Source organism: Chelonia mydas, chromosome 2 (assembly GCF_015237465.2).
Source record: "Chelonia mydas isolate rCheMyd1 chromosome 2, rCheMyd1.pri.v2, whole genome shotgun sequence".
Lineage (NCBI taxonomy): Eukaryota > Metazoa > Chordata > Testudines > Cheloniidae > Chelonia > Chelonia mydas.
The window spans coordinates 150,528,807-150,553,571 of record NC_057850.1 but is presented as its reverse complement, the minus strand read 5'-3'; the positions used below and the strand labels follow the sequence as shown (position 1 = coordinate 150,553,571).

The following is a 24,765-nucleotide window of genomic DNA, read 5'->3' as shown; positions in this document are numbered from 1 at the left end:
CCTGTGCTACTGCATCCCGATCGTTTTTTGGACCATGTATGACACGTGCTGTGTAGGTGACTGCGGGTCTGGAATGTAAAATCCTCGCCATCTTTTTGTCCTATAGTGCAATTTATCTGAGGACTGCACAACACTCTGCAAACACATACTGAGTCTCACATTACGCCTGTGAAGAGGGGAAGGGAATGTATAGTTATCACATTACCTACCACTGATATACAACCACTTCTCTTGATAGAAGAGGCCTGCTTCTTCTCCCACTGGAAAAACTTCCAAAAATTCACTAAAAAGAAAAGGAGGACTTGTGGCACCTTAGAGACTAACCAATTTATTTGAGCATAAGCTTTCGTGAGCTACAGCTCACTTTCACCAGAGTTTTGATTACTTTTAACTTCTGCTTCCAAAACACACAGCAATCTTAGAGTTGCTCATGCCAAGCCACTGGCCAGGTGGCCTGGACATAAGGAGGGAGCAGGGCCTTGTCAGATGCTCATCTGATGCTCCTGGAAGTTGGTTTGGGGGGGTCTGATTCTGCAAACCAACTTCCAGGAGCATCAGATGAGCATCTGACAAGGCCCTGCTCCCTCATTATGTCCAGGCCACCTGGCCAGTGGCTTGGCATGAGCAACTCTAAGATTGCTGTGTGTTTTGGAAGCAGAAGTTAAAAGTAATCAAAACTCTGGTGAAAGTGAGCTGTAGCTCACGAAAGCTTATGCTCAAATAAATTGGTTAGTCTCTAAGGTGCCACAAGTACTCCTTTTCTTTTTGCGAATACAGACTAACACGGCTGTTACTCTGAAACCAAAAATTCACTGGGAGTAAGGTCGGGTCCACAATAAACAAACAGTGAAATCCTGCCCCTCTCCCCGCCCCAAGTCGACGGCAGTTTTGCCATTGATTTCAGTGAGGTAAGGATTTCACCCACAAAGTCAACAATTGTGATAACTAATTACATGAATATATATGTTATGTTATTACAGGATTTTAGTGAAATACAAAACATGAAAAAGGTTAACTAGAAGTGCATTTCTGCTGATGAAGTGTGTACGTAGCACTTTGACTTCAAAGATGACGGAGTCCTTTGCCTCAAACCTTATAGGACTGTTCTCCTTGAATTAGAAAACTGGTATCATTTCAGGAAATTATGGCCAGAATTATACTCTTCCCAAATATATAGAAGTTTGGGATAAATGAAAATTAATTAAGCAATAAAGGATTCTATCCAAATTACACACATGATCATTCTTTTTACCTTTTCCCTTCTTTTCTTAAGGTTCATGCTCTTTCTTATATAATCTCTTATATATCTATATGGGGATTGAAGTGGTTAACTTATTAAGGCCAAATCCTGAGGGCCAGAATGGTGCAAAAGGGCAGGAAAAATGGCCAGGTTCTGGCGCACACTTAATGTTGATAAGTGTGTTAAGTCTGATGTTTCCAACTTTTAATAGTATTAAATTGGAAGGACCCAAAGAAATGTAAAACCAGTGAAAAAAATCAAGAATGGATCATTTTATATGCATCTCACCGTTAACCTATTCAATGGAATGACTTGTCATTTTCAGAAAAAAATAAATCTAGCCCTTGTATTAAGTGGTGTGTATTTGGGAAGGATATATGTTGTTGTTGTTTATAGAAACCCAGTTGGGTAGTTCTCTTCTTTGACTTCATTTTTCAATATATCCTTAGCTATGCAGTCAGAACTATCACCTCCATAATATAAACTTTCCTTTGATCTCTTAAAGAGCAAATAGTTATAGGATATCTCAGCACAAAATCACAAACTTCCTTACACAGAGGACTGTACATATATTCAGCAGTGAAGAGGTTAACAGAAGGATTTTTTTTTTCACCAAAGCCTCCACAAGCTCATTAAGTGGCCTAGGCATCTCTCCAAGAATGTGTTAATAGTCACTATGTTTCAACCCAGCAGTGTCTACGAATCTCTAGGGGTGGTGACAAGGTGAGATGATTAGATAGACTATCATTATCTCATAGGACAGACACACTCCACAATAGAAAGAACTAGGTTGTTGAACACAAGCCACATAGATTAAGTTGGATCAGCTCAGAAGTTGACTCAAATTCTTTGAGCTATGCTCAGATCCTGGGCTACAAGTACTGTTTATTAACATATATTTGTTTCACATCTGCAACACACTTCCATACTCACCGGGCATGTAGGTCCAGCTTTTCAGTGGACCTCCATTTGGTGTGCACTCCAAATTTGCAGTCATACCTGTTTGTGTGGTATCTGATATATACAAATAACTATTTCCATGCACGGATGCAACTTTTGTTTCTGAAAACAAGGCACACATATCTTTTATGAACTCCAATCAGAGCCAAATGAAAATTTGGACAACCCATAGAGTATATCACTTCTACATTCATATGTCAACTGGGACATGGTAATCCACAAGGGAATACTGCCTGGGCAATATGTTTTGGAATTCAGCTTCTTCCTCAGGTTCATCTTCTTGTTCTCATTCTCATTGTCTTTTCATCCTGTCTTCTCAGAATGGCCCTTTCCCCTTCCAGCTCATACACCTCCTGACCAATTCATTCTACAAGAGAAAATAAATATTCAAACCCAAAATGACTATTTACACCAAGCAGTGTAGGGCTAGGGAACCAGCTTCACACATCTAGATCTCATGAAGGCCTAAAGGGACTCCCACCTGTCCCTTTTGCCTCTATGTATACCTAAGCCATAAGCATATCACCATCTCACCAGTTACTTCTGAGGATCTCACATAAGGTGGGAGGAGGTGACGATCACACCCATCATTCAGTCAGTATTGTTATGATGGGATATTTGAGCTCATAGGACTCAAAATATCACATAATTTTAGTTGTTTCTGTAAATGTCACCTGCATTTGACTGTTATATTGCTGGTACGTAAAGTTCACCTTTTTCTCCTAGTATTTGCTTTGTGTCCCCCATGATCCTCTGGAAATAAATCCTTCACATAACAGGCCAACGTTCAGATGCTGGAATGTGTGTTTAAAGTTAATAGACCGGACTGTGCATTCACCATTCTCGCACATCTGAGCCAGGCTGATATTCAACAAACAGTCCCCACACAAACAGTCGGTGTGGCTCTCCACCCATTAGCAATCTAAAGCCTAATATGTCCTTGCCACAGAACCTCCCCTGCCACCCACAATTTCCCTAATGTGAAGTTAAACAAAGCTCAGACAAAAGGTAAAACATTTGGCATAAAGCAGGGATGCGCTAGGCATTTGGACCTGCTCTGTAATGATTTGTGAATACTGTATGTTGGCCTGGCTATTGGGATGTTTACTGTAAGCATATATTAGGTTCATTAGAGGACTGTCTGGATGAAATAGGAAGGAAGGAAAAGAATGGCACACGATAAGCCACCTCTCAGCAAACATTTAAGAGGGACAATGCTAGAGCTGGTCAGGTGCCCATACTCACTCAGACTTGTAGGATAATCATGGTTGCCACATAGGTTACCATAGTCCAGGTCCTGGTCTAGAAGTGAGAGAACTGTGAAATCCCATCTCCAGATAGGTAAAGGCATGCGGCCTAACAGCTGAAGAGGTGCTCTCAGACAGAGGTGTAGCTAGCCCTGTAACCATGAGACGTGGATAAAATAAAGTGTGTCAAAGAGAAGGATAAAATAGATGGTCATGGTCGATAATATGTCTAGATCACATTTAAGGATACCCAAACCATCAGCTGGCATATCCATCTATATGTTCATGTGTGTTTTATTTGTATTTAATGGTTGTGATAAGAACAATAGTTTACATTTCACATTTGTGATGTCATCTCTAGACAACATGGACTCAATCTTTTGGGGATCCTCAGCCCCTTTTGAAACCAAACAAAATTGAAGACACTCAATCGCTTCACAGGATCAATCTCTTTGTGACTAGTTTTAATCAAATGAATCCAGGTGGGTTATAGGCTACATTAGTCCTTGCCCCCTGATAATGCCAGCCATTTAGTTAATTAATTAGCAGGTGTTTAAAATTAATTACACTTTCAAACAACAGACAGTGAATTGGAAAAAAAAATCACTGTAGTCACAGGTAAGCATCACATGGTTGAGCATTTCAGTATTCTGCCACTACATACCACAGCCACCATTGGGGCTTCTGCACCAAGAAGATAGCCTTTTACCTAAAGCTAAAGAAGCTAGTCCAATAACTAAGAGAAAGTAGGAGGCTCTAAAGTTACTAGAACCAGCTATAAGAGAGAGTCAGGCTCATATTCCTTTGTTCAGCATATGCTGTAAGCAGACAAATAAAATATCTGACTCAAAAGTGAAAGTATCTATCTGCTATGTGACAGGATTCAGAGTAGCAGCCGCGTTAGTCTGTATTCACAAAAAGAAAAGGAGTACTTGTGGCACCTTAAAGACTAACCAATTTATTTGAGCATAAGCTTTCGTGAGCTTCCGATGAAGTGAGCTGTAGCTCACGAAAGCTTATGCTCCAATAAACTGGTTAGTCTCTAAGGTGCCACAAGTCCTCCTTTTCTATCTGCTATGTGTAGCTTTAGCAGTGGGTTTTTAAAAGATTTTTAAAATATTTTTAAAAAAATAGAGTATGGGGGTAGCAGCCCTGCTTACATATTCAAGTAGAGAGCAGGCATTTTGAACTCCAGAACGTCTTAATTAGTGGGGGGGGGAAGTCAGTCTGAGGTTACATACAGCAATATGTATCAAGCTGCAAATTCTGAAGTAGGGCCAGATCACAGGATTTGTAATTAGAGTGAGTACATAGTGCTTCCTAGCTGAACAAAATATGATGGGCACCTGTTTCTGTAATGCCAGCGTTTGAGAGGATTCCCAATGAAAGCAGATACCCTTCTGAGGGGAAAGCGAGTGCCTTCTCTCAGGCGGGTATATGTCACAGCTAGTTCAAGAGAAATGGCTTCTAGACAGTTAAGCTTCCCCTGAAACCTCAGCATATCTATTAATAAGGGAGAGTGAAAGTCGGGCTAGAAAATAAACTAGAAGCACAAGCAGCAGTCACCTGAGGCTGCACATGATTAACTTCACCAAAGTGTACTATGTGGCTGTAAAAGGAGAAAATACATAGAAATTCCTTGTTAGGTTAGAGAATGTTAAAAATAAACTCGTGCAGCTTCCACAACTATGCTTGACAGAACCAGGAGTCAGTTTGTCATCTGGGGCCTAATTCTGACCTTACACCAGTTTTAAACTGTAAACTTCACTGCTTTCAGTGGAGTTACTGCCTATTTACGTCAGTGTACGTGAAATCAGAATTAGGGCCTTTGTCTAAGATGCCAAAAAATAACAGTGGCCCCCTACAGAGATAATAGTGCTAACAGTTTTATCCCTACACAAAGTAGATACTATTTTATAATCACAAAGCCCTGTCTCTTATCAGACCGTTCACAACAGTCAATCAGGAGCATATTTCACTGTCAGGTAGTACAGCCTCCGGTAACGGATATTCAGAAAATACTCTGAATTCATTCTGGAGTGAAAGGAAATGGCCCTAACCCACTCCTCAGATATCCCTGAGCTCCATGGACAGAGAAGCAGAGGGATCTTTACCAAGTGCAACTGTTACTGTCTCTGCACTTCTGTGATTTCCTGAACAATATTATGAAACATGCCGAGAGACCTACTTTCTGAATTAAACTGAATCTCATTTCAACTGCTTTAGCAAACAGGTAATTGAGAAGGCAGACTAACAGAATTATCTATATCTGTAGTGCAAGATGCTTTTATTTCCCCTCAGTATTGAAGCAAAGTTGTCTACCGTATTAAGTCTCTTTCTTTGTCCTGTCTCCAAACCAGTGAGCAAATCCTGTCCACCCGCTCTCTGGGGGCACATACGGCTTGCTAGGCAGCGAAACTGAAGGAATTCTGCTGTGTGGGAGGCAGGAAGCACTTAGTCTGAACCCCCTGCAGATCTATTCCCCGGGAGGCTTGCCTCCTTCCACCCCAAAGTACAGGGTGGGATGGGGTGTGGGGGTGGCCAATGGATCTAAAAGCCACCCCCTTTGTCTCTCCTTGTAGGGGCCGCGCCGCTGTGGAAGCAACTGCAGCACAGACGCTGAATGAGCATTGCAGAGTGAGTGGCCCTGCTGTCATTCTACAGGTTGACTGAAGCAGAGGGCTCAACACCATCTCCTTTCAAGTTTGTTGTTGTTTAGAAACTGGTTCAGGGACCGGGATTTGCCCAGAAGGCACTAACCTGCCCAGAAGCCGGATTGGCTTAATCACTTTGTCCAAAGGCCCCAAACACACATGGCTAAAACACAATCAAAAGCTGAAAATACACCAGTCCACAAATGTATATAAAATACTAACTGCCAAATTGAGACAACCTTAATAAATGTGTCTAGGATGCCCAAGCTCCCAAGACCAAAAAGTGGATTAGCAGCAATATCAGACCACTCTAATTGCACAACAGACTGTGGAAGTGGCAGTCATGACCCCGTAGTTCAGGTTGAACCTAGACATGTATTGTAGGCCCTGTTTTCAGTATCTGTTAACTTTTGATCAGAGCAACACTTTCACCTGAAAATTGGTATGTTTACATAGGTTGGGTGTAGTCGTTTTCTAGAGATTTGAATTACTCATTAATAAAAAATAACTATGTTATAAATGTATCCTTTGCAATTCATGAATTTTAGGTTCATATGTTTTTAATGTGCCCTGCAAACAGTCCAAATTTCTCAAACAGACAATTATCTTCAAACACTGAAGCTTAGGAAATGACCTATTCTAACAGCAAGCTTAACACACTGTCCCATAAAACACATGGATGTGTTGAGATTTTCAGTCTCCACAACCTAAACCCTAATTCTGCCTGAGTTGTAACAGAACCCTCCAAATTGCACTTCTTTTTTTTCATACCTACGTCCTGATCCTGCAAACTCTTCATTTATGCAATCAAAAATTTGCAAAATGAGGCCCTAAATTGTAGGAGGAATTATTTTAAGTTTGAGTGGGTTTTTTCCCCCCAGTGAAACTAAAATCAAACTCCACACCTCAACAGGGCAGTCTGTGGAGATTAGTGTCCTTTTTTTCCTCTGCAGTGCACTTCTTAAATATTTCTCACAAAATATTCAAACATTTGAATCTACAAAAGAATACTGAAAATGTGCACTAATGACTGGCAGACCCACTGCTGATTGTCAGATTTTGTGAAGCAGTGAGAATGTAAAAAAAAGCCACAAAGATACTATATTAAAGTGTTATTAAATGTACAGTAGTCTGTTTTGTTACAGAAAGGAACTGGTGGCAATAAAAGAGTTGACTACAGCACTAGCCTGGGGTCAGAAAGGCACTTAAGCACGTGCTTACCTTCATTGGGACATACGCACCTTAACATGTGCTTAAGTTAACACTCTTACACTGTGGGGAATGGACATCTGCTGCAAGTCAGTGACAGCAACGGAAGGTGCATTCCCTCAGCACCTTAGGCGATCATGTCCTGCCTGAGAAGTGGAGAGAGGCCAAACTTTGTTTGGTGTCAATTATTGGGTTAGCAAGTTAATGAAGTGAGAGTTGATTGCATTCCCTTGCCGGAAGACATTTTTTTTCAGAGATCTTATATGGGCCCAAATCAGAAAACCCTGGATCAGTCACATTACAAAAAGAGTTGATTTTGTATTTCTGGTCCTTAAACTTGTTCTCAATAAAACAGAAAATCATCAAGATGAACAGGAATAATTAATGTAAGGGAGACAAACAGGATACACACCCATGAAATGCAAAATTTGACCTATGAGAGGAAATAAGGCTGTAGGGAGAATATGAAGTGAGAAGTTTATACAAAAGATTCTAAGAAGAAGACATTGTTTTCCAAAAGATGCTAACAGAGACACTGCAATTAAGGGGAAGCCCTTCGTGCATACATCTGAGTGTAGGGTTTGTCCCATTGTCTATTGAAATGTAAGTATATTGCAAAAGTAGACCAAATAATTATTTAAAGAACATGTGATCATTTATCTTTCTTCGTGCGTCTTAATTAACATCTTGTTTATTTAATGGGAAAAAATACATATTGATGCATTCAGAAGTGAAGTTCTAGGCCACTCACATGTATGTTTTAGCAATTCAAAAGGTACATCAAATAAGCAACACTGGAAGAAAAGAACAATAATAAAAAATAGCAGGTGCATTTGAATATAATGCTCATTATATTTAAGTTTTGTGAAGATATTTCTTATGGTAAATAGTAATGGTAAGAGAATTTTGGATTTAAAGAGAGTACTGGAAACACTCTATACCCTGCTACATTTCCATTTGCATTGAATCCAGTTACTCAATTAAAATACAATTTTAAAATGTGAAGCTTAGCCCACCCTTATATATGGGACTTCCTCCAGCTCTATCCACTGCATTGTCAAAACTCAAACAGATGGAGCAGAAGGAGTGCATTCAGTTCTGAAACTGAAGCCAGAACAACAACCAGAAGATCCAGGCAATCTGCTCTGTTCCTCACAAGGAGAATTTACACATAGTGGGAATGTTTTTAATTGTCCATCTCTCACAAAAGAAAAGGAAAATAGCTTAATGACAACATAGACTTTTAAAGTCAGACAGACTGAGGAGGAATGTGGTAATATTCTGCGTGAAAACAATAAGGGTAAAATTCTAGTACCAAAACCTAACACACTGTTTTTAAAAAAATGAGGAAAAAAAATGAGGGCAGTTCAAACAAGCAAAAGCACAATGTTCTGAGAGCATAATGCATTTATGGGGCCGGAATTCAGCTGGCATACATTGTCCGAGCTCTACGGACTTGCATTTAAAATAGTATCACATGTGCCATTAGGGACCGATCCTCAACTGGGAACCGGTCCTGACTGAGGTAAAGTGCTCAGAGTGGAAACTGTTTCTCAGGCTATCGCACATTCCAGAGCCACTCCTGTTGACTCTGCAGCCGATGCGCCTTGCTGTGGAAGGTTTGGCCAAATTCTCCATGTAGTTGTGGGTGCATGGGCTGTACTCCAAACCCTCCCTTATTTGCCCATGCACCAGCTGCTCATCCATACCCTCAAACATAGATTCTCAAATGGGGAGTCAGGCCCACCGAGGGGTTGTAAACATGTTTCGGTGGGAAACAACCACCCTCCCTTATTTACGGCTAGATGGGAAGGGCTCCTGAAATGGTAGTCTGTTGTAAGATGGGGTCCCAGTTTGGAAAAGATTGAGATCCACTGCTCTTGAGGACAGAATCCTGCAGAACACTACTTTGAGGCCTGCGGTGACTGCACACTGCCTCTGCATGAGGTTCCCACATCTCCCCACACAGGACACAGTAGAATAATTTCAGGTGCATTCCTGGGACATTCTGGAACAGCCTTCCCATAGCAGTAGTGGGGGCAATAATCTAGTTTTAAGGCTGATCTGATACATTTATAAATGGGATTATATGATGCTGTGATCGCAAGGGACAGGATTTGATGGCCCAGGTGGTCCCTTCCTGTCCCATATCTGATATCCTGTACTCCAAAGCAGCCTTGCATGCCTGCAATAATTGGGCAGGATGTTCCTATTTGCAAGGCTCTTGGGGCCTATAGCAATGCTCAGCAAAATCCTACAAATATTACTAGGCCTGAAACCAACCCAGCATTCCTAAACATTAAAAATGGCAGATACTGAAGGAGATTCAATAGGTCTGTAGTAGTAGTAGCCGGGAATGCTTAGCAGACAGGAGAGATGCACCCTCCCCCTGCCTCCTATTTTGCAAGTTCATCTGAATATTGCCAAAGAGTAACATCAATATATGCAACTACCAGACTTGGGGTTAAAATGATCATTCTTTGTGTCCAAGTGAATGGATATTAAAAATGAAATATCTACAAAGCATCATTTTAAGACTGCTAGTCATCATTTAAGACATCACTAGTTTATAAGACACCTTTAGGAGACTGAAACGGCAGTTTCCCTTTCCCTCAATCATACATGCCCGTTTTGTTTTCATAAGGCTCAGCAGAAAGGTCTGAGTTGCTGGCCTTTGGGGGATGGGGAGGGTCTTCCTTTCAGCAGACATGAGTGTTGACATGAGCTATAAAAGGTTACATGGACTCTGGACATGAATCTAAGAAGGCAAGGGGAAGGGTTCTTACTACATATCAAATGTTGGGCCTACAAATCTTGATTGTGTCCCTTTAAGCAGACTCCAAATGGCATTTTGCTTTTTCTACAAACGCCAATATTTGAAACACCCATGTGGGCTTGAGGGAAGAATGGCTTTTCACCATACAAAGTGTATGCATAATTTCCCGAGAAGAAATGGCATGCCACCTTATTCATTTATTCACATGAAATGGAGTCCACATTCTAAGCAATGATTGACATCAGGTATGAAGAGTTATTCTGAAAAAGAGGAGGCATATTACATTAGGACTACTAGGAAGCAAGGAAGATATTCATTAACATGGTTTTTTTTTCCTCCCCCACTGAATGGCATGCCAAAGCCTTGATACAAAAATGACAATACATGATATCAGCCACTCATTCTCCACCATGCCAAGTGCACAGCGTTGCAGAAACGGTTTCCATGCACAGCAGAATCTGAAGCATAGCAAATTTAAATTTCATATATTTTGCACAAATGAAAGTAGCAGCCACACATATTCATGTGTTGCATTTATCTGGCAGTAAAACACATGTGACCTAGAAATAATGTCATTTAACAAATTCATGACCTTCTGAAATACACACTTCAGGAGTTAAAAAAAACCCAGCAATGACGAACTGGACGTAAAACTCTTTGTTAGTGTGCGTACAACTTTTGTGTTTGCTTTATATAATCATTCATATAATTGAGGTTTACTAGCGTCAATGATGGTGGAAATCAAATTTTAATCTCACATGCTCAAATACGCATGGAAAGAGAATTTTATCAATTCGCTTTTCTTGAGCATTTTACATCAGAAACAAGATTACAGGCATACCATACAATCAATTCTATTCTATTTTATTCCTTTTAGCTTGTCATAGGACCATCCCCAGGAAATAGTGATCTGCCCACAGACATTCTGTGAACAGAAAAAGAGGCTACATTCATCGTATGAATTATCGGCTGCAATATACGCAGGCCAAACATTTAATGATTTTCTTATTATAGTAGCAGAATACAAGCTTTTTATTCATAACATCTGGAGCCTGACAACTGGCTGTGCTGTTTTTCCAAGAAGAAGGGGGTTACAAAAGAGGTTGTTGGATGATACAATTAAAGCACTAGTTTCCAGTTGTTGAGACACAGGCTACGTCTACACTACGGACCTCACAGTAGCACAGCTTTACTGCTGCAGCTGCACCGCTGTAAGGGCTCCCGTATCGCTGCTCTGTGCTGGCAGGAGAGCTCTCTCGCCGGCATAATTACACCACCCCCAACAAGTGGCGGTAGATCTGACGGCAGGAGACACTCTCATGCCAGCAGAGCGCTGTCCAAACCGGCGCTTTTGTCAGTGACACTTAATGTCGATCGGGGGGTGTTTTTTCACACCCCTGGCCGACAAAAATGCTAGTGTAGACAAAACCTAAGGGGCAAAATCCTGCTCTTTATACTCAGGCAAGTAGACCCACTGGATGAAATGAGCAGGAGTTGTCCCATAATCTGGCTCCAGATTGGGGAAGGTGGCGGGGGGGGGTTGTATAATTTAGTAGTAGGAGAGTGGTATGGAGTTCTGATAACAGCTACGCCAGCCCTTACGCTCGAGTGGCAACTGAGAGGACATTGTGTTGCAGCACTGTACCCAGGCTCGGGAGTGTGGGTTGGATTTGGCTATTATTCCCGCCAGAAGGTTTTTATTTAATAAGAACAGAATTAAGCAAGATTTTTTTTAGAAGTAAATCAGTGACGCCTAGTACAACTTGATTTAACTAATTAAAGCTGGCCTGTGGCCACACCATCTTGGGCTGTACGCGTATCAGCTTTTATTAGCTAAGTAACATCAGGCTGGATCAGTACTTGGATTGGGGACTTTGACATAAGTCCCAGGTGCTACACGAGGTGGTGTAACTGAGCCGGTAGAATGGAAGTGTTCCTCCCCCTGTGTCCCCACTGCACTGGGATAAGATGGCATCCTACAAGGGATCAACTGTGCTGCTGAAGCCAGCCCCTTTCACATGAGATGTTATTTACTGTCTTACAATCCTCACAAACATGCTGGAGTTTCACAAGACGACATGATCCTTGCCTCAAGCAGCTTACAAAGTCATTTCTGACATGAGGCGGTAATGAAACAGTTGGGATGAGTTAAGGGGAGAAGGGCAATGGGAACATCAACAAGATTCTTCTGCTCCTCAATGAAAGGAAGTGCACTGCATGAGGGAGAAGTCTTCCCCCCGCCCGATAATTAGTAGAAATAAATGGTTTGGTTGACTATAATAGTCTTCATTTCTCTCCCAAAACTCTTGTGTGTATAACCCATGATTAAACTGTGTGGCTCTCTGTCTCCCTCTAGTGATTGGACCACACAGACATTTACGTGTCAACTAGAGCCTTTAAGCTGACACTGGGTCATCTCGCTCCTATAGCAGAAGCTTCTGCTTTTAGAGCCAGAGTTCCCAGTTTCAGTCCCTGTTACTGGCTACCCATGCAGGGGCCTTGTGTTACATGTGCTATTATAAAGGTTGTCACATCCCACCCCAGAAGTGGCTGCATTTCAGTTGTGTGGAGAAGTGATCTCTGTAAGCCAAATCCCCCCAATGTTAGAAAAGCCTTAGTACGAAAAGGCCCAGTTCATAGAAAAATGAACTTCAGCCCAAAATGTTGTTGCGGACCAGAGTGCCTGTGCATCAAGCTATTGTTAGGTATGGGGGAGAGAAGCAGACATGGCCTGCAGCTCAGCAATTAGGCTGATTTTGGGTCATGAGGCTCTATGCTGCGTGGACTCGTCGGCCATAGCTAAGACATTTCCACTTTTCCCTATTCCTGTTCCTGAGCAGCGAAGAACCCGAGAGAGGTCACATCTGTGGTGCTCAGATACCTGCAGAGTCCCCTGCCTTGCTACTTGCCCCACCAGCACACCTCTGTTGTTCACTCCTATAGCGTGTCACCGTAGGTCAGCTCAGGAGCTAGCCCTCTAGATGTAGTTTGGGATTCTTGCTAAAGGGCTTTTAAAAATGGGATTCTTATAGCCCACATGGATTCTAAAATAAAAAGGTCAGGTTTAAAAGGTTTTGATAACTCTAAGGGACCAGTATACACATTCTGCAATTGTATTGCCTAGATTAGAGCAAGTCCTCAGTTCTTATTTCAACAAAATCCCCACTGAATTCAACAGCAGTGTTTCCAACACTCGTGATTTTCTCATGTAAGTCGAATGATATCTGGAGTTTTAATTCAAGCCCCACCTCCTGGAGCTAAGTGATCTTGTGAGAATCTCAGTTTTCTTTTTTTAAGTAAATTTCTAGCCTTCTTGATTGCTGAGAAGAGATGAAAGCATGACCCAATATGGCTCAAATACGAGAAGGCAAATATTCTAACAGTTAGTATTTTAAAAAATTTTGTTGGGATTCTTTCGCCAATCTCATGATTTTTGAATGTGAGGAGCTGGCAGTACTACAGTTGGAATCTGGCCTGAATAAGGACTAAAACTGAGAGCCAAATCATACCCTCCTGGAGGAAAAGCAAAACAAAGATGGGACTGACAACTAGGGGCCTGATTCAAAACTCCAGGTTTAAGATGCCGTCGTGCCCTAACTACTGAACATTACTGAACTGAGCAGGGGTCACTATTCCAAATTGGGTTCAGCCCCAACCTGTACAAACTGGCTCCTTAACGTGAGCTGAACTGAAGCCACAGATTCCAGGTTTGCATTTCTGGATCCAGATCTGCATGATTCACTGAGGCTCATTGCTACTTAAAGCACAATTTTGAGATCTCTGAAATACAGTAAAATAACCTGAGAGTATCATTCAGAAGTTAAAAGTTAATTTGTTCCTTTTTTCAGACTATGTACCTCCCCAATTTTACAGATATATCTAAACTACAAATAGCACAGTGCAGAAGCGACTGCAGCGCCCGGCCCGGTCTCTCTGTGCATGGGTGCACACGAATGCTTCAGGACTCATCTACGATTTGCTGCGGTAATTCCTCAAAGTCAGCAAGTCTTAACAATTCATGAAAAAGAAAAACAGTTTTTTCTTCATTCAAAAAACGTTAGGAGTATCTTGGGCTAAAGACACATTGGGCAGATCTGGGTACGAGTTGGCCATAGCTGTTCCCGGAGGTGCCACTTACACAGGTTTTACTGGCATGAATTAGGCTTTCATTAGGGAAACACAATACCCCAACTGCTGCTGCCACCAGTGGTGTTTGTGGCACAGAAATACTTTCCACCAAAGGCAGATCTCGAGCGAAACAGCACAGTGCCAGTGCTGACTGCCAACCTACGCACTCACACTGCTGAAAATGCCCACTGATGGCTTTTCTCCTCTCTCAAAGTAATTGCTCTTCACCCCCCTCCACATATTTCTAATACTCCTGTCACTACAGTACCTCCGTGCCAACAAGTATTTGGTACTGTGGAAAACCAAATATATTTGCGTGACCTCTGCAACCTGTCCAATTTATTTTTCAGTAATTTGCTCAGTGTTTATAGAAGGCAGTGTTGGCCAGGGGCTTGCACTGGACTGGGACTCAGGAGAATTGGGTTCTATTCCTAGCTCTGCCAATAGGCTTTTGGGTGGCCTTAGGCAAGTCGCTTTAATGCTCAGTGACTCAGTTTCCTCATCTGTAAAAAGGAGATACTGAGTGGCTTTCCTTTGTAAATTGCTTGGATATCTACTGATGAAAAAAAGAGCTAGCTATTATTATTATAACCATAGTCTATATCTAATTCTACCCCAAATTACAGTCTCTCTCAGTTTCTGGGGAAAAGATTGAAAAATCTGATACTATTGAGAGAGGGGATGTCCCCAAATACCCCAAAACAAAACCCTGCGGAACCAAAGCACTCCAGTGCATACACAATTCTCCGCCTGGGGAGAGGATGAGAGATAGAATGAACCATGTGTGATAGACGTTAGTCAGGTCACCTAATGAACTGCTGGAAAGCATCCCACTACTATGGTAAAGTGCAGGGTATAAGATTCTGAACAGAATTTAGGTGCCTAACTTTGGAAACGCACATTTGAAAATTTTTGCCTTGGGAACACAACAGAGAATCTATATTTTTCAGACAGTCATAGAGTTGAAGGCCAGAAGGGACCACCTGATCATCTAGGCTGACCTCCTGTGTATCTAGGCTTGGAAGGATTCGATTTTTATCTTTAAATATTGGTAAACATCGATTTCACCACATACACAAACTGATGAAAAAATATGTCTATTGCTAATAATCAAGTTTACAGATAGGCAAAGTAAGAAACGCTGCTTGAGAATTTATTAGAGTTTAAAGATATTTACATTGTATGTTTAGACATGTGTGACCATTTGTGCTTTAACAGTTATAAAGCTTTAACTTTTTGAATCTCAACATCTACTGTCATTAAATAATCCTCTGACCCATCCGTTACCTGATCTCCCCTTTTATTTCCCACAGCCGTGAAAATTTACATCGATAAAAAGTTTAAAAATGCTCAAAACCCACAATTTAGCACAACTGTGAACATTTAAATAGATAAAAATTAAAAAAAGTTTAAAAATAAAAATTGATATAATTCTGCCAAGCCTACGTATATCTCAGGCCACTAACTGCCCAGCCATCTTCAGACTAAGCCCTGCCACCAGAACTGGATCAAAGTATTACACCCCTCAGGAAACTAAACTCTTGTCAATAGATGCAGTCTTGGATAATTCGATTGCTCATAGTATTTTTATAGTACAGTGAAGGGAAAAAGTGTGGGGGGAACTGAATTAGTAATGGGCAAACCTTAAAAGGGTTAATTTGGCTGTAATAAGCATCCATAAGATTCAATATGTATCCAAAGTTTATTCAGTCCCTCTTGATGGTGAAATCAAGCTGAAAATCTGGTTAGTGGTGAAATCAGGAAGTGAAGAGACATAGCAAAATAGTTTAAACCCTAAGAAGTTTTCCAAACTGTTTCAAACTTTAAAAATAAAAAAATTCCAGTTGCTTCTGAGTTAGCTCTTCATCCTTAACTTTATCTGCCTGTGTCTCTCAATAACTTCCCACTGAATACTCTTATCTTACCGTAAAGCTTTAAATGTTTTCACCCCAACTTTGCCCCTCCTTTAACCATTAATTCTTCTGTGTAAATAAAGACGGTGTTGGCATGTGTGTCGATAAATTACCCTAATCATTACAGAAGCATATGAGTATCTAGAAATCCCAGCACACGATGCAGGTGATATCACATGAATCAGGCATCCTGAGTCAGCATGCGGCATGAATTACTTCTAACCATCAGAAAGGGTAGTTCCTCTAGGTCAAGTTGAGGTCACTAGAGCAACCCAGGGAAGTTCACGTTGCGAATGTTTGTACTACTCCTGGCTGGAGAGTGCTTTATAAGCAAGACTTCAGGTTCCTGCATTTTTCAGAGTTCTTTCACATTAAAAATACAACTATTTATCTGAAAACAACATTTATTTATTTTAGGCTCCACAGCATGCAGCTGCTAACAAAGAAACAAAAAACAACCGATTATTTGTACATCATTGACTTTAACTACAACATGACAGTAGAGCTCTTATGTTAATTTCTCAATATCTTTAGATGCTGCATCATGTAACAAGAAATAATGGCTGCTACAAGTGATACGAGGATAACAAACGTACCTCAGAAACAGCTTCCCCTTAAACAAACGCAGTGGTAATAAGAAAACAGCTTTGTGACTAGACTCATGGAAAAAAGAAGCCAGCTATTAGAAACAGGTTTGCCAAATATACCGCTGAGTTGTCCTTTCTTTCCTAATCTGTGTATCTGCTGTTATACAAAAGAGCTTTCAAGGGCTGGCCTGCTAAAGCACTCTCAATTCTTTTTTCCCTTCAAAAAGGCAGAGCTGGCACAGGCACAGTAAATAAAAATAACAAGCATATGATGCCCGAGATGCATGTGAACATAAAGTGACGTTGGCAGCCCCCGCAAATAGAACTCCAGTTAAAAATAGCCTTTGTCTAAATGTGGAAAGTGTGTAAATATAGTAGCGGTTTCAGCTTACTATAGAGGCTCACAAGCTCCAAGGAACAGAAGCTTATTATAGAGCATGTGCGTCAGAGGAGGGGGGGAAAGGGAAAAAAGAAAGACAAACTACTCTGCAATTAGGAGCTACAATGAGACGAAAATTAATTTTTTCCCCATTCATTGTTTGGAAAGTGGACAAGGGTAAAGTAACTGGCAGACGTCTGCATGTTGTAATAGTGCTAAAAAGGAAAAAGAGGAAACTACAGGAAAGAGGAAAGATAAATCTAGACCCAAGAAGGACAAACACAGGGAGCTTTCTGGGCAAAGAATGGTTGCACAGAAAATGGGATATGGAGACAGTAGGAGAGATTTTGATCTCAGTTACACTGAAGTAAACAAGGAGTACTGTAACTTCTTTGACTTCAATGGAGCTATTCTGGATTTACATACACTGGTGTAACTGAGATCAGAATTTAAGCCAGGGAGCCGATTGTTGTGCTGAATGAAAAGAATGAAAGTGGCAGGGATTTGTCTCAATAAAAATGCATATACTGGATTCTGGTGACAACAAAATAGACTTCACTTTTTTCCCCTCATACTTTACCTGGTATTTCATCCCACATATTCAACAACCTGTGAAATAAGAAAATTTAGAAAATCCCCAAATAAACCCTATGGAATAATCTACACCCAATTAAGACTTTATCCTGCATGACACAGAAGGCTACAAAGGACTGGCAAGTTACATTAAATCCCAAGAATATCATGTCAAGGTGTTATTAGCTATGGCATGCAGTATGTCCTTTTAAAAAAATCTGCTTTAATTGTATTGATCAAAAGGAAGGAATATCAGTCTACAGGTGTCCCTACTATATGTGTGAAGATTAGATATTCTTCAAGGGGGCCTTAAGTATATTCAGATTGACAAAAAAGGTATTTTATTTATTTCAGTTTATAATTAAGCATTCATCTGCTCCTCTGAGTGCCTTTACAATGATTGTTAAAAGAAACAATACAACTAAAAGTAGCAGCAAATTCTCAGGAAAACTCTACCCAGGACACACACAGAGAAAAGGAATGCCTCTTTTCCTGTAACCCCTTTTCTACCTCTATCTCTTTTTGCTTCACAAACATGGGGTGGCAAATGTAATAGAAAAAAGAACAATTGTTGAGTGGTAAATGACATGAAAAGTGATATAAAGTCTTGGCCCGGGTAGAAGTTGTTGGTAAAAGTTGCCTTATTAAAATGGCATGGTAAATTGATGCTATAAGTTCCCATGTATATTGTAAATTAACCTTTGATACAGTGCATCACTAGAACAAGTTAATTTTAGTACTCCAAGGAATAGACTTATATGGTTCACTCAAGTAATCAGGCTAAATGAATGTTTAAATGAGAACAGTTTGCCAAATACAAAGCGAGAACCATATATAACCTCTTCTACAACTATGTAACACAGCAGTGCTGGCTGCTTTACAAAGTTCTGGCATATGTACAAATTCTAGCTGCTAACTCCCACTACTACCTGGGCCAAACAGGGACTTCCTGGAAAATACCACCCTGACTATCTGGGATTAATAGTTTAGCTGTCATTGTGGTTTGCTCTATCCCCTTTAAATGTAAGGTATTTTTCATCTTCAAAATATTGAAAAGCAGACTGATTTTACTCCTGTTCAGTTTCCAGTCAGACTTGGCACAGTACTGGCAACCTCCTTCACTTTCATTGTTTTACGAAGAAAGCAGGAATGAGAAAAGAAAGAGAAAAAGGAAACTGATATGCTAAAAGCTCCTGCTCTTATCTCAAGAGTAATTCTACCTTTCTCTAGTCTAATGTGTCATTGTCCTAGTATTTGTGGTACATACAGTGAGCTATTGCTGTAGTATCATAGCCATCAGGGTCCTACAAAATGTTCAGAAAGGGTTACTCTAAGGTAAGAGATGTGAGGCTAAAACTGATTGCTGTCATTTTCCAACACTTGCATTTCCCACCACCTACAAGCAAGACAAGTTAATCTAACTAGGTAACTTAAAGTTAGAACAGACTTTCTGACGCCTATTAGCCTTCATTCATACAGCGTAACAAAATAACCTGCTATGGAGGCTGTCTTCTTTCTTGCTTGAAAGTGCTGTATAGTTTCTGCGTTCACAATAAATCTGTTTGGAAGACTGCCCTAAAAGCGTTACCATAGTGATTATTTTGGTACTGCATGGTAGAACTGAAGCACTTACTGGTCATAGCAGAAAATCTTGTCTTTTTGAAAAAATCAGCAGATGGCATTTGTCAGATCTCTCTACTTCTTGATTTTTTGGGGTGGGGAGTTTAGCAATTTATGAAATCCTCTTAACCTGCAGTATTTCTTCAGTTTAGGAGACAGCAGATGCTAAGAAGTAGTGAAGATCTCCAGGATAGTTTCCCCAAAAACTATTTAGGAGATCATTATTATCTACATATTACTCAGACAAGGGGAAAATGCCATCCTCCTGGGTGGTGAATACATTACAAGTTGACAAAGTGTTCTAGTCTCCTGCTGCACTCTATAGTTAAAGGTTTCAGAGGGGTAGCCGTGCTAGTCTGGATCAGTAAAAACAACAACAAACGAAACAACATTTTATTAATGTGGAAATTAAACCATAAAGACAGACGTGACTTGCCTTAGAAATCAGGGACAAAGCTGGGAATGAACCCAGGATTTCGGTGTCACAGCACAGCATGCTGGCCACTAGGCCACACATCTCATACTCACATAACTCATTTCCTAGCAAGGGGATCTGGTTAAATTTTTTCCTTTGGAATGTTTTTCAACAACCAAAAAAACCCTTAAAATTCCAGAAAATTTGCATTCTATTTTTTCCCATTTTTATCCCCCCCCCCCCCCCCAACTAAAAAAGTTTCAGTTTTCCAAAAACAAAAATGAATTTTTTTTTGGTTTTCCAGTTTTGGATCCCTCTCCATCCTCTTCCTTTTTTCCTCCCCACTTACCTTTTTCTATTTTGCTACTGTAAGTGTAGGTTGTGGGGGAAATGGGAGAAAAGGAAAAGGGGGAGAAAGAAAGCAACCCCTCCGAATTAAAAAATTACAGATTTTCATTTTTGATTCTGAAACACCCCCCCTTCCCCAAAGAGGTCTTTTTGGTTTCTGTTTTAGTTGAAAACATTTTCAGAATTTTTTTTTCATAAAACATACCCACCTGTTTTTTGACCAGTTCTAATATACAGCAGTCTGCCAAACAACAGTCAGAAGGTAACAACTTTGGTCACTTCTGACTTAGACTGGCTTCAAACTAGTGACTTGGAAATGTAGTTCTCCAACTTTTTACTAACTCTTTAAACCACTATGGCCATGAGAATACTTTTTACCATTTGGTATCTCTGCTAATAAAGTTAAGGTAAACTCTTCTCACAGGCAAATGGCAGAAAAATGAATCATGCGCTAAAAATTGGGATATCAGGAGATCCATAGATTAAAAAGGAGGCAAGACATGAAATTGGAAACCCAAATGGGAAGCTGAAGAGAGTGTCCAAGGAGTGCTTTTGAAGACTACTTAATCAACTGCACAATAAGAAAGGAGTGCAGGAAATTAGATAAGGACACTATAATAAAAGGAATATTGGAACTAGTTTATATTTTAATTCTTCTTTCAATGGAGGAGTATGGACAGTGCAGGAGTACGGACATCTGAGTTACTTTTTGCTACCCCCTATCATTCACTTGGCCTGATACAAAGACTACTCCTGAGGGCAATTCTGCACTGAACAATTAAAAATTCTGCACACAATATTTTAAAATTCTGCATATTTTGTTTGTCAAAATAACAAAATATCACACGAGTTTCAATTATTTTGGTAATTTATTTCAAAATACCTGTCAGCAAGTATGTCTGTAACAAAACAGGCAACAAAAAAATTCCCTCAAGAGTAGAGAGTTAAAGAAACCCCTTTGATAACCCAGTCCATTTCTCTGTTACGCTTTTGTCGGGTGTCTGAGTCTGGGTGTGTCACATATACCAGCTGGGCAGGTCTTGAGGGAAAACTCTGCCCCTCTGGTCTTTTAGTTGATTCTTGTTTTTTTTGCCCTGCCTCCCTAGTATTACCCTATTTCAAGTTCCCAAATAGAGAACACTCCCAGGGGAAGATGGAGGGTGGGGAGGGTACAGTTGGGAAGTGTTGGAGGGGGAATTTGGGGAGTGCAGGAGAGGGTATTTCAGGGGTGCTGAAGGGGCATGTGTGTACAGGGAGGGGATATTTGGGGGGTACTGGAGGGGGCTGCACAGGACCTCCCTGGGCCAGATACCTGCACCCCCTTCCCCCACAGAGCACAGTCACAGGCTTCACTCTACACAGGTTCATTACTGTTCTGCCAGGCAGAGATGACCCACACCTACCGACGGGGGGGGGGGGCACGCCCACACCCCAACAGGCCCTTGCCTTACCCTCCAGTCTTCCCTCCTGGAAAGCAGTGACCCAGTCCTGCAGCTCTGAGCTATTGCTCCTGCCTCTCCTAACAGGGCGCAGTTCACTGGCTCTGCCAGCTGTAGTGCAGGGAGGGGGCGCCATGTGACCAAGTGGGGCTGGCAAACCTGGAAATTGCAGTCTGCCCACACCTCCCACGCAGGCGCACCATTAGCTGGGGAGCTGGGCTCTGCTGGGCTCTAGCAGCTGCCAGCAGCTGCCAGCAGCTCTGCAGCACCAATTTTAGGGGGGGGGGATGAAATTATGCGCAGAACATTAATTCTGCACAAATCCTATTGCACAGTGGCACAGAATTCCCCCAGGAGTAAAAGACTATTGAAATCAATGGAAAGACTCCCACTGACTCCACTGAGCTTTGGCTCAGACCCTGAGAGATTAATAGGACCAAATTCTATTGTTATGTTCCACAACATAGAAACATAGAAACTAGATAAAAACTTAAAATACTCTTGCTGGAACGCAAAGCTACCTTCTCAGAATTCAGAAACACACAAGAATCCCAAAATAAAGAGAAAGAAAACAGTCTCCCTAAAATAGAGGCACAACTCACCATACCTTGCTTAAGGTGAGAGGTTTTTCGCAGGAATGGGTGGGTGAGATTCTGTGGCCTGCGTTGTGCAGGAGGTTGGACTAGATGATCATAATGGTCCCTTCTGACCTTAGTATCTATGAATCTATGAAAGTTGTCTCCTTTCACATTGACTCTAATATAGCATGCTCTACTAGAAAGCCCTTCTAACCCGCAAGCAGGACTAGGAAACATCCCCATCCCACCGCCATCACTCTTAAAGCAATCACTGGCAATTCCAACACAGTCCTCAATACACCACGTCTATAATCCTAAATCACGTGAGTAATCTTTACTTAGGTGATTAGTGCTCTGAGCAAGGTTTTGGCCATTCTTTTCATCCTGAGGAGTTGCTAGGCAGAACTGGTCTTTGTCACTTTCTTCTTTCCATCTTTGTTCTGTCAATTAACTTACACTGACCTACAGAAAACACGAGCTCTGCTGACTCATTCCTGGATTTTTTTTCCTGAGAAAATCAATTCTTATGATCCCACATCTTTGCATACTGCTAAACTTTCAATATGTTCACATTTTGATCACTGTCAGTCTTACTTCCTTATTCCTTGATGTAAATAGCTATCTAATTACTGGTACATCAATTCCTTATGGAACTTTAAATAATTACATCTGTGTATCTTACTGCTATCCTGAAGAGTCTGCGGGAGGTTGGCTTCTGGCTTAAGGGCATCAGGCGTCTTCTGTTTTTTCAAAAAATGTGTATACTTATTTCCAAGATTTTCTTTCTTTCCTGCTTACTGAAGCATCTGAAACAAAAATATGTCAGGCCTAATTTAAAAAACAGACCATAGTACTGAATGGAACTCAGGAATTGTCACCATCATTTTAAGAGCTCTTTGCTCCTACCTTTTTGGATAAAAAGTCTTATTTTGATATTTAGCAAACCCATATTCCTCTCTCCTCTTTCTTTTACTTTCAGGTTGCTACATTAATTTTATAATCCTCCCTTTTTAGTCAATCTTATCTCAGTAGCTGTGAACACTGAGGGACATGAAATAGGAATAAATCAGTCATAACAGTGGTCATGAACAATATATTGCTATGGCAGGTATCATCAGGTGGTGATGTTACACATAGTCCTTCAACTTTTTAGTGTGTGAGCAAATCTACAGTCTTGGGAAGACGAGCAGTGTTGTAGTTTTTGTCACGCACAGGTCTGTGTAGAGGCAGTGGTCCAAGGCAAAAGATGTATAACCGGCAAGAGAGATTACCCTCTCTTGGTCTCTGATTAGAGTCAATTCTTGAGGCAGAGTTGCTCTCTGGAATCCAGGCACTGGAGTTGGACTGAAGTTGCTGTAAGTGATTGCCCTGCATGCTGTTTGATCATCTCTGTTCCAGGACACTGTGTATGTGTAAATAAAACAATAACCTAAAATATACCCAGACTCCACAGCACTGATTTATCCTTCACTGGGAAGTTGACTTGCAAGGCCCTGGTCACCTGCTGCTGCCCGGGGAGAGAGGTGACACTGGTAGCAGAACAGGACACTGGGATTGGAAGAAAAGGCAATAATATATACAGAAACACCATAAAAGGACTACAGTTATTATAGCATGGTGCACTGTTTGCTATAGCATTGTGCATAGATGTGGTTTTTCTGAATATTAAAGTTTTCTGGCACATGCTTTTAACAAACATGTGGAATGACTGAACGTATGAACAATATTTGGTATTGGGTTGTTTATCTTTATGGTACTTAGCTACTTCTTAGCAGCACAGTTCCCCACAGGAATCCTGAGGAGTTATTTCAATTGGAATTTATTTTTTGGCTGCACAGAACTTCTGGGCATGTTTGATTTACACATCGTCCATGAAACATACTTTGGGGGACACTGTTATTTTTAAATGATTGGGTGACTTGCAAATATGTTGAGGATGGTTTGTTGCATTCTTTGCGGGATAATAAATAGTATTTATAAAATCATCTTTTTGGTGTGCTGGTATTCTTTGGAAGATGTCTGTTCTGACAAGGAGCATAGAACAGTCCCTTGGCTGGGACAGTGCTCAGCTGTGTACCAATAAATGACCTCACAATGTTAGCAGTGAGGTTTGACAGGTGTACAGTGTTGTCCTTCCAAATGAATATTCTTCAGATGTGCTTTGGGTGATATACTTGCTTTATTTTTTTCAATCACTTTTAGATCTATGATTAAAACACTATATAGGAGCTAAATAGCCGTAATATTGGGTGGTTTTGTCAATCCTTTGGAGGTGGCTTGCTTATATTTTGGGGAGAGGGAGAAGAGTGGGAATTTATACTATGTCAGTAATTTGGGAGGGTTGTACTTAAGTGCAGGATGGGCAAGAGTCCCATCTTGCAAACACTTACTCACAGGAAGTTACATGGAAGTCAATGACAACAGTTGCACAAGTAAAGAACTGCAGGAACAGGCCCCTCTATCTGTAAGTACTTTGTGGTGATGTGTGCATACTGGGGAGTACTTGTAAACACATTGGGGATTTTTAAATTGAGTAACAATCTGGGAATAGTTAGCTCACAGCTGGATATTCTCATCATTTGCCTATTGCTCATGTGACTGTTCTAGACTTTACATTTTATCATAATTGACTACCACTACTTGAAAATGTCACTGCTTGAATATGGTACTTGAATAATAGTCAGTAAAGGTCCAGATCT

The 24,765-nt window shown here is 40.9% G+C and overlaps 1 long non-coding RNA gene across 2 annotated transcripts; it reads right to left on the bottom strand.

The window, feature by feature from the left end:
- Positions 1-603: 603 nt before the first annotated feature.
- LOC119565510 lies at positions 604-18,092 on the bottom strand. Of its 2 annotated transcripts, none has more exons than XR_005224182.2 (3): positions 16,724-18,092; positions 3,446-3,599; positions 604-2,567 (listed from the first exon to the last, which is right to left on the bottom strand). It is a non-coding gene; the product is annotated as an uncharacterized LOC119565510 (long non-coding RNA). The 2 variants fall into 2 exon arrangements; XR_006288801.1 differs by lacking the exon at positions 16,724-18,092 and adding an exon at positions 7,343-7,860 and having other exon boundaries at positions 737-2,567.
- Positions 18,093-24,765: the final 6,673 nt, after the last annotated feature.